Source organism: Colletes latitarsis, unplaced genomic scaffold (genome assembly GCF_051014445.1).
Source record: "Colletes latitarsis isolate SP2378_abdomen unplaced genomic scaffold, iyColLati1 scaffold0039, whole genome shotgun sequence".
NCBI classification, from domain to species: domain Eukaryota; kingdom Metazoa; phylum Arthropoda; class Insecta; order Hymenoptera; family Colletidae; genus Colletes; species Colletes latitarsis.
Window position 1 is genome coordinate 300,001 of NW_027488389.1, and position 10,000 is coordinate 310,000.

Here is a 10,000-nt window from a genome sequence, read left to right on the forward strand (position 1 = left end):
ACCTCTTGTGCTAGGTGTTCGACTTCCCTGCGGCAACCAGTGCCGAGGGGTAATTGCCTCGCGCCTTCAAGAAGAACTTGATCAAATCGCTCCCAGTTCGCATGCAACGTGCGGAATCGAGGCTGTGGGCTTCGATTCTCATTCACGTCCGTGAACTGTAAGACAAAATCAATGAGTCGGTGGTCACTGGAGGTCCAATCCTCGTGAACCGTCCAGTTTCGCACAATTGTCGCCATGTCTGGAGTCGATAATGTGACATCGATCCATGACTCACCGGCAGGGCTGGAGTATGTAGGAATACTCCCAGCCTCGTTCAAAATCGTCAAGTCGTGTAATGCGATAAACTCTTCGAGTTTCTCGCCTCGCGTGTCCGGTCGAACGCTTTCTCCTCCCCAAAGGTGGGATTTGGCGTTGACGTCCGCGGCTATCACGACTCGACGGTGTTGGAGAGCATCGAGTGTCCTCTCCAAGCGTGCCAGACTTGGTTCAATGTCTTCCGAGCATTGAAAGTACTGGCTAACGAGGTAGAAACTACCGAAGGGTCCGCTAATGCAAACGCAGGAGGTGTGAGTATCACACAGCTGTGTGATTTTTACCACCGAGATGTCCGGGTTTCTGACCACTATTGCGGCCATAGCCCTTTCATTCTCGGCGATCACCTTCGCCGTGAGCCCAAAGCCTGGAATCTGTCCCTGAAATTGGTAAGGTTCCTGCATGAGCAACACGTCGATCTCCTTTGCGTGCATTAGCTCGCTCACCTCACCATGAACAATTAGCGCACGCCGCATATTATGCTGCGCGATGCGCAATTGCCTTAGAGGATTCTCCGGGTCGTTTCTATCCATAATTCGTACGAGATACTGCTAGATCTAAAGCTGCCTTATAGGCAGGGCAGTTTTTGTCTCGCGACTTATGGTTGTGCTGATTACCTCTTGATTTACAGTTTGAGCAAGTTGGGGACTTACTCTTCGCCGTACAAGAGGCAATGGTATGCCCTTCTTCGGAGCAGTGACCGCAAACCTCGTTTTTTGCTTTGCAATGTTTGGCCATGTGGCCAAACATTTGACACTTAAAGCAGCGTGTCACCGAGACGTAGTCCTGCACTCTGCATGACGACCACCCTAGGTACACTCTGCCCGAGCTCTTCAGCCGCTGGCGGACCTGCGGACTGACTTCCATGACCCAGTTGGCAGTGTCCTTTTCCTTCGGGCCGGTTGCAAACCGGACCTTCAGGCTGGACGACACATCCCCCTGGGTCATATCGCTGAGGTTTTGCTTCCAGATACTGGAAGAAACCTCCTCTTTCCTCATCGCCTTAGGAACGTCGTACACTATAAGTGTAGGGTTCCTCAAGGTCGGTAGAGTAGCTGAAAGCCCTACTTCTTTCAGCTTCGCGCAGTTGACGAAGGCCTTTAGATCCTCCTTGCGCTCGGTTTCGACGGCTATGCCACCGGAGTGGATGCGTCGGACGGACCTCACGCGGATCTTGGCCTTCGCCGGCTTGACCAGGGACAGAACAGTTTGTTTGGTAACGTCGCTGTTCTGTCCTTTCCCTTTCGGCGGGAAAATACGCACCACGTGTCGTGGTGGTTTAACCGCTTCCGGGGAAACTCGATTGGCGTCAACCTTTACCGCTTGCGCGTAGGTTGTCGCCGCACGAACTGGAGCGGGTTTCACAGTCGGACGGGAACCCGTCGTCTGCGAAACCGTAGGGGCAACCCTCTCTGCGATCCTCTGGGAGGCTCTCACCTCTTGCCGGATCGCCGCGAGCTGTCCTTTTAGGAAAGAGTTCTGGATAAGAACCTCCTGGACTAGCTCGTAGAGAGCTGCCGCGTTGCCTACGATCAAGGCTCCGGTCTCCTTGCTGAGCCTGGATTCTTTTCCAAGACAGCTGGTCCGGATGCCCTTGAACAGTTTCGAGGCCTCTCCATTGATTTTATCGAGAGGCCTGTTCGATGGACCAGGTGTCGCCTCCGCCGACACCTTTCCTGGCAACTCCTCGCCGCTTTTCTGGGCTTTTTCTGCCCTTTGCGGCTTCTCTTTCTTCACGACGGTTACCCAACCGTCGCTGTCGACTTCATGGCCCTTTCCTCCGTCCGAAGACGTGGCGTTGCCTGCTGAGGTTGCCTTCGGCTTTTTGGCCTCTGGCTTCCTCGGTGGAGTTGTACGGGGTGGTGTCCCCGATCCGTCCTTCTTGATATCCTTAATCGGCGCAGGGGATATCGTTCCTGCAGGCTTCGATGTTGTAGCCTTGCTTCGTAGCGTCGGGGGTCTGGTGCTGGGGGGCGTTTTAGCGCCCTTCCCAACTTCAACCTCCTTCGCCTTTTTCTGAGGTGGTGAGACCACCCCAGCCTTTTTACTCGCTGCCGTCGTCCTGCCGGGGGCAACGACGGTAGCCTCCTTTACTCCCTTTTCCCCCTTGCGGGGTACCGAGGCGTCTATTGGCGTCAATTTGATTTTAGGATCCATATTCGCTTGGATTTCGTTTCGTCCCGGCGTGTGTCCCGGCCTCCATGGACCCTCAAATGGAACCCGGCTCCGCCTGGGTTAGGACTTGCACCCGGGATATAGTCCGCGAACAAAGGCCGACCGGGCTTTCCCCGGACTCCTAGGTTCACTTCCTCGCCCAATAGAACCCACGAGTGGTGTTCCGAGCCGATTGACTAGGCACAGGGCTGCTTTTCTCGCCTAGCCGCCTGTCTAGACGAAGCAGAGGCCAAAGGTACGTGTTGGGCAGCTACACTCCCGCAGGAGAGAGGGCCCTCAGATCCCAGGATCCTCCTTTCCGCCGACACAGGTCGCCACGCACGGCAAACACGTGGGGAACAAACCTCAAGCAGATGTTCCCTCTGCTTCGCTACGCCCGGTTTCTGCTCCCTGTTTTGCAGGGAACCCGCTGCGTAACTAGGACATGACCTCGGGCATCATGTCCCTGTAGCATTAGCTCCAAAACGTGGGACTCGTCCTTAGCACGACTAGTAGAACTCACTTTGCCATCATTAACTATGCTCTTGACGCTTCAGCGTCCTTTGCCATCGCCAACGACGGGAGCTGCTGTCAGCAGCGCGACGACGGTCTTACATGTATAAATACATGTTGTCTTTCGTCGTTGGCGTACCTTTCAGTGTTTTCGTCATACGCTGCATATCCTTCCTATATGCAGCGTCCGTATGGCAAGGACTCCGAGTCTGACAGAGCCGTACACCACCGGTTTACAGCTCGGAGTTGAGCTGGTCTAGGCGGAGTCTTCTAATGGCCAGGGGAGCGATCCACGTTTCGAGGCCCGTCTCCCTACCTAGGATACTAGCGTGGTTTCCCAGCCGACACCTTCAGGCAGTAGGGAGCAGCTCAGCTACTTCTACGGTGGCCTCCTTCCGTCATTCGTCTGGCATTACGACGTCTGCCACCAGATGTTTTGGTGTGCTGGGTTCTGCCAAGCCCAGCGGCGTATTGCTTTTCCCAGCGGCGTATTGCTTTTGGGGACGCATACAGACGTCGTTTCGTGTCTCTTTCTGGTCTTTTTACTTTGCTCAACGTGAAAAGGGGGCATATAGCCCCCTTTTTGATTTCTGGTGTCAGGATCGCCTCCTCGGAAAAGCATTAAAGCAAAAAGGGGGCTTATAGCCCCCTGGTATGAGTTAGGTCTTTCTTGGAGAAGCTCTAGGTGTTCGAGTAGGAACTTCGAAAAGTTCCTTAAAGTGAAAAAGGGGCATATAGCCCCTTTTTTGTACAATATACGCCTTCTCCAATAAGCCTTAACGTGAAATGGGGGCCGAAGCCCCCAGGTGTTAAGTATACGCTAGTCATAATGCTTCCCCATCTCTCTTTGCTTTCCTGACACCACTCCTTTCTGACATCTCTGTTTTGCACAGAACGAATGACGGATCACGTCTTGCTCGGGTAGGTGGGGTCGCTACTCCCATACGGTGTGCCCCTGCACCGCCCCTGCCGAAACCAGAGCCCCGTTGGCCGGCATAAATGCCGTTTGCAGCGTCCACCGCGTGGAGGAGGGGTTGGCACATGCGATCCTGGTGCCGTATAGCAAGCTATACGCCCGGACGGCTTCTAGACGCCAGTAGATAGGGACAAGTATTGTCGCTTTGCCCTGAATGGGCCCTGGGATGCCTGTACCCTGCACGGAGGCTGGGCATACTCCCGGTACCAAGCGGTTTTTCTATCTACTTTCCGACGACAACGGCGAAGGGAAGCGTACGGTGTAGGTGTTCTACCGCACTCTGGGCTGGAAATACCCTGTCCTCGCCTTGCGGGTCTTTGGACAAGTTGAATCTACCCTTTCGGGAAGCAGCTCTCTTAGCCGACGCTCCAGGTTGCGAAGCAACCTGCAGCGTCGTTACCAGCGGGGGCCACGAGGAGGCGGAGCTGCCAGCTTTCGCTCGATTCCAGCAGGTTGGCACGAGCCGATTATTGCCTGCAACCACCGCAGCTTCTGTGGAGAAGCCTGCCTGCACCGGTGATCGCAGGTTATACTACCTTAGGAATGTTCCTCCGTTCTGTGTTGTCCTGTCCCTGTGGTCGTGTCCTTATCCTCGTGCATAGTCCGGTTGTTTGGTTGTTTGTAGGTGTTCATGTGTGTGTGCGTGTGTGTTGGTGTATGTTGGTGTGTGGTTGGTGGTCCTGGATCCATTTGGTATGTCCTTCTTCTTTCTTGATGTTTCACTCCACTATCGCGATCTCGTGCGTAGAAAAAAAAAAAAAAAAAAAAAAAAAAAAAAAAAAAAAAAAAAAAAAAAAAAAAAAAAAAAAACCCGCGATGTCGCGGATTCGCGGATTCGCGGTTTCGCGGCGCGCGACTCGCGGTGTCGCGGTGTCGCGGATTCGCGGTTTCGCGGTTTCGCGGCGCGCGACTCGCGGTGTCGCGGATTCGCGGTTTCACGGCGCGCGACTCGCGGTGTCGCGGATTCGCGGTTTCGCGGTTTCGCGGCGCGCGACTCGCGGTGTCGCGGATTCGCGGATTCGCGGTTTCGCTGCGCGCGACTCGCGGTGTCGCGGATTCGCGGTTTCGCGGTTTCGCGGCGCGCGACTCGCGGTGTCGCGGATTCGCGGATTCGCGGTTTCGCTGCGCGCGACTCGCGGTGTTGCGGATTCGCGGTTTCGCGGCGCGCGACTCGCGGTGTCGCGGATTCGCGGATTCACGGTTTCCCGGCGCGCGACTCGCGGTGTCGCGGATTCGCGGTTTCACGGCGCGCGACTCGCGGTGTCGCGGATTCGCGGTTTCGCGGTTTCGCGGCGCGCGACTCGCGGTGTCGCGGATTCGCGGTTTCGCGGTTTCGCTGCGCGCGACTCGCGGTGTTGCGGATTCGCGGTTTCGCGGCGCGCGACTCGCGGTGTCGCGGATTCACGGTTTCCCGGCGCGCGACTCGCGGTGTCGCGGATTCGCGGTTCCACGGCGCGCGACTCGCGGTGTCGCGGATTCGCGGTTTCGCGGTTTCGCGGCGCGCGACTCGCGGTGTCGCGGATTCGCGGTTTCGCGGTTTCGCTGCGCGCGACTCGCGGTGTTGCGGATTCGCGGTTTCGCGGCTCGCGACTCGCGGTGTCGCGGATTCTCGGTTTCGCGGCGCGTGGTCTTGCGGATTCACGGTTTCGCGGCGCGCGGTATCGCGGATGCGCTATCTCGCGGTGCGGATTCGCGGATCCGCATTCCTCGGCGCGTGGTGTCCCGGTTCGTGGTTCGCGATTCGCGGTCGCCCGGCACATAGTCCCGTGGTACTCGGCCCGCGGTTCGCAGATTCGCGGATCTACGGTCGTTTGTTCGCGTCACTCGTCTCGCGACTCACGGTTCGCGGCTCGCGGCTCGCGGTCCGCGGTTTCTCGGCACTGTCACTGTCACTGTCACTCTCACTGACACTGTCACTGTGGTCCTCTTCCTTCCGTTGCGCGTCCTTTGTTCTTGAGGTTCCTCTTCTTTCTTCTTTCTTCCTAGTCAACTTGTTGCCATCCCACGTAGGCTGGGGTCTCCTTGGCCTTGAGCGTGGCTCGTGCGAAGTCGCGGAAGTGTCGGAAATTGGTTTTGGAAACCAACTCCGCTTCCGCGACCGGCCATCCGCAGCCGTTAAGCCGCAGTGCCGTCTTCAAGACCGCCCTGGCCGCCTCGTGCCTCGGACAGTCGAGAAGGATGTGCTTCGGCGTTTCGTCGCCGGTCCCACATTCGCACATTGCAGTTTCACTCAGAGCGAAGGATCTGAGCTTCCACCTGAAGTTACCGTGACCACTAAGAAATTGCGTGACATAGTGGTCCAGTTCTATCCAGGTGGCCCGTGTTCTCTGCCGGACGTCTCCGAAGAACTCGAAGGTCGTCCGACCATGGGTCGAAACCTGCCAACGCTCCTGCCAGGCATCCAGCATTTCCGCCGCCGCCCGTCTTCTTTCTTCGCCGTAATCCCGGCCTTCCTCTTCCTCGTTGCCGTTGTTTCGTCCTCTTCTTTCTTCCGTCCGAATCCAGTATCTTCTTGCCCTCTCTTCCACCACCAGGTCGATCGGGGGTTCGCCCGCGATCACCGTTAGTGCGTCCGAGGCCGTCGTGCAATACGCCTTGGTGACTCGAAGGAGAGCCTGTCTCTGAGAACGAGCCAGCATCCGTCTTGCCGTTTTGTTCATCAGGTCGCTCCAGCCCGCCGCCGCGTACGTGGTTATGGGTACAAAGAGCCCCCCGTACAAAAGACGGAGTGCGCGATGTCCCAGTCCCCAGTTCGCTTTGGCCACCTTCGCGAGACTGTTGAACAAACCTCTGCATTTCTCCGAAGTTGTCACGATATGCGTGTTCAACCGGAGTCCTTTCTCAAAATGTACTCCTAAGTACCTGATTGCTGGCTTCATTCTTATGCCTCTGCCGGAGATGCGGATGGTCGGTGGACGCGCTGCATCGAGCGATCCTTTGACCAAGAGCATCTCCGACTTTTCGGCTGAGAGTTCCAGCTTTCTCCTTCCGCACCACTCGGACATTGCCGTGGCGACACCCTGGCCCTTCCTTCTCAGCTCCTCTCTCGAGTTGCCGGAAATCACGACCAGGACGTCGTCCGCATAGGCAACCGGTTCACATTCCAGCTCGTCGGATGTGAGAACCGCCAGCAGGTCATCGAAAATTAGGTTCCAAAAACTTGGACCCAATATCGAGCCCTGCGGGCAGCCTCTGGTAACGGGTTTCCGGACTGATTCTTGTTTCCCCACGATCTGTACTGCCCTCTCCGAGAAGTAACTTTCCACTAGCCTGTATAGGTTTCGTGGGCAGTCCCTTCTCTTGAGTTCGTACAGGACATTTGGCCACCATACGTTGTCGAAAGCGCCCGAAATATCGAACGCTATCGCAATCGCGTATTTTGCCTCCGCGAATTCCCTTTCCCTAAGAATGCTACGGAATTTAACGATCGCCTCCTCCGTCGACCGTCCAGGTTTAAACCCGTATTGTCGGTCGGAGGTTAGGTCATGATCGAGAAAAATACTCGCGAGTCTGTTCGCCATCAGTCGTTCGAGCAGCTTCCCTACCATTGAAAGCAGGCAAACTGGCCGATACGACTTCGGGTTACTCCTATCCTTGTCCGGACCCTTGGGTATTGTAATAATCGTACCCACCTTCCAACGAGCTGGGAATACTCCCCATTCGAGGCATCCGTTACAGAGCCTGAGAAGCTCCTCGTGGAGACATCCCCAGGATTTCTGGATAACTTCCACCTCGATCCTGTCCGGCCCCGGACATTTACCTTTTCTGAGGCGCGTTACAGCGGCACTCAGGTCTTCCCACTGGAATGGGGGGCTGTCCTCCGTTGTTGGCTGGATTCGGACTTCCATACGTGTCCTTGCTTGTTCTGGGGTGTCTGTCTCCATGTCGTCCTCCGGGACGAGCGCCGTCAACATCGCTTCCGCGGTTGATCTCCACGAGGTCGTATGACCTCCGTGTGGCAGTTTGATCGAGGAAGTGGCTTCCTCCCTCCTGAGTTTCCCCAGGGATGTTTTCGTTGCGACACCCCAGACTTCCTGGTTTCCTTGGCTGGTGACGAACTGGCGCCATGAGCGATTCTTCTCGCTCGTCACCTTTTTTGTATAGGTTCTCCTGAACCGTCGGTATTCCTGTTTAAGTATCTCCCTCGTCGGGGGATCGTGTGTCCCCTGATACAGTCTTCTTGCTCTGTATGTTGCCCTCTTCATCCTTGTTAGCTCCTCTGTCCACCACGGTACAGATTTCTGGTGCCATTTCTTTTTGGGCATTGCCGCTTCGCAGGCGGTCAATATTGCCCGCTCCATGGTTTCCGCCATTGCCTCGACGTCCTGCCGACTGTTTAGGTCGGCGTTCGTCAAGGAGCGCTTCTCCTGGATGAGTGTCCTCTGGAGCTTGTTCCAGTCGGCCTTCCTGGTGTTGTACCGTGGTTGTAGGGGCGGCGGCTGTCCTCTTCGCGTGCCGAGGTTCAGGCGCGTCTCCAGGATTCTATGATCGCTGGAGGTTCCGTCCTCGTACACTTTCCAGCCGTGTACGAGCGGTATAGCTTCCCAGGTCGCGAGAGTGACGTCGATGTTCGACGATCCTCGCGTATTCTCAAACGTGGTGGGATGTCCCGCCTCGTTTAGTACCAACAAGTTATGTCTAATGAGTAATTCCTCTAGTAGTTCCCCACGTTCGTCGGTGACTCTACTGTTCCATACATGTGACTTCGCGTTCGCGTCCGCGCCTATTATAATTCTATTCCCCCTTAGCCTTGTTAGTACTGTGTCGAGGTGGGCTAACCCGAGTTCAATATTTTCCGACGGCGGAAAGTATTGACTCACTACGTACAGTTCCGTGCTACCGTCGAAGAGCTGAACACAGACGCAATGCGTTGTGCACAAGTCTGCGATTTTGAGCACGGAAAACTTTCTATTCCTCACGCATACGGCCGCGAGCGGCGGTTCGTCTGCGTGGTTGTGAAAGACTATCGTAGCGCCCGTCCCGAAACCTGGGATAACTCTTTTGAAACTATACGGTTCCTGCATAAGCAGGATATCCGCGTTAGTTTCCTCCATTTGTCGCCTGACCTCGTGTGGCACGACTTTTGATCGCTGCATGTTGAGCTGCAGGATCGTGAGTTCTCGTCCGTCTGCAGAAGCGTTATTATACATAACTGGTTCTGCTTGCGGACCGCTGGACTGCCTTCTCATATCCCGGGCACGACGCGCTGGAAGCGGCGTGGTCTCCCTTCTTACCAGCCCGTTTGCAGTTCACGCAGACTGCGGGCTGGCTCCTCTTTGGACACGCCTTCGCGCTGTGTCCAGTGTGTGCGCAGTGGCCGCACACGTCCTCCTTCTGGCGGCAGTGCTTCGCTATATGGCCGTATGCCTGGCACTTGTAGCACCTGCTTACTGCGAGAAAATCTCGCACCTTGCAAGCGCTCCAGGCCAGGAACAGCTTATGCGCTTCGAGCATCCTAGACCGCAGCTTTGGGGAGACCTCGACCACCCAGTTGGTCTCGTCGCCGTCCTTCCGCCCGGTTCTGAAGCAGAACCTAATCTCCTTCTGGTCCTCTTCATTGACCACGGTCGGGTTTTGTTTCTGGAAGTAGATAGGGACAGTGGGAATCTCGTTAATCCATTCATGCGCGTCACTAATTAGATGACGAGGCATTTGGCTACCTTAAGAGAGTCATAGTTACTCCCGCCGTTTACCCGCGCTTTTTTGAATTTCTTCACGTTGACATTCAGAGCACTGGGCAGAAATCACATTGCGTCAACACCCTTGGGGGCCATCGCAATGCTTTGTTTTAATTAGACAGTCGGATTCCCCTAGTCCGTGCCAGTTCTGAGCTGAGTGTTGAATGGCGGCCGAAGAGGACGATCGACGACGGCAAGCCGCCAACGAAAGCCTCGCAGCAAGGAAGATCCGCGGGAGGCCAAGGCACGGGACCGAGCTCGGATCCCGACGAGAACGAACGAATCCGTTCAACGCCGTTCACCTCGCCCAGGCCCGGCACGTCAGCCAGACTCGCTTCCCGACCAAGCCCGACACGCCCCGCTCCTC

General features: G+C 56.2%; 1 pseudogene; it reads right to left on the reverse strand.

Annotated features, from left to right (window-relative positions):
* Positions 1–9,511: 9,511 nt before the first annotated feature.
* The window catches only part of LOC143350795 (large subunit ribosomal RNA), a 3,125-nt pseudogene continuing 2,636 nt past the window's right edge, over positions 9,512–10,000 (reverse strand).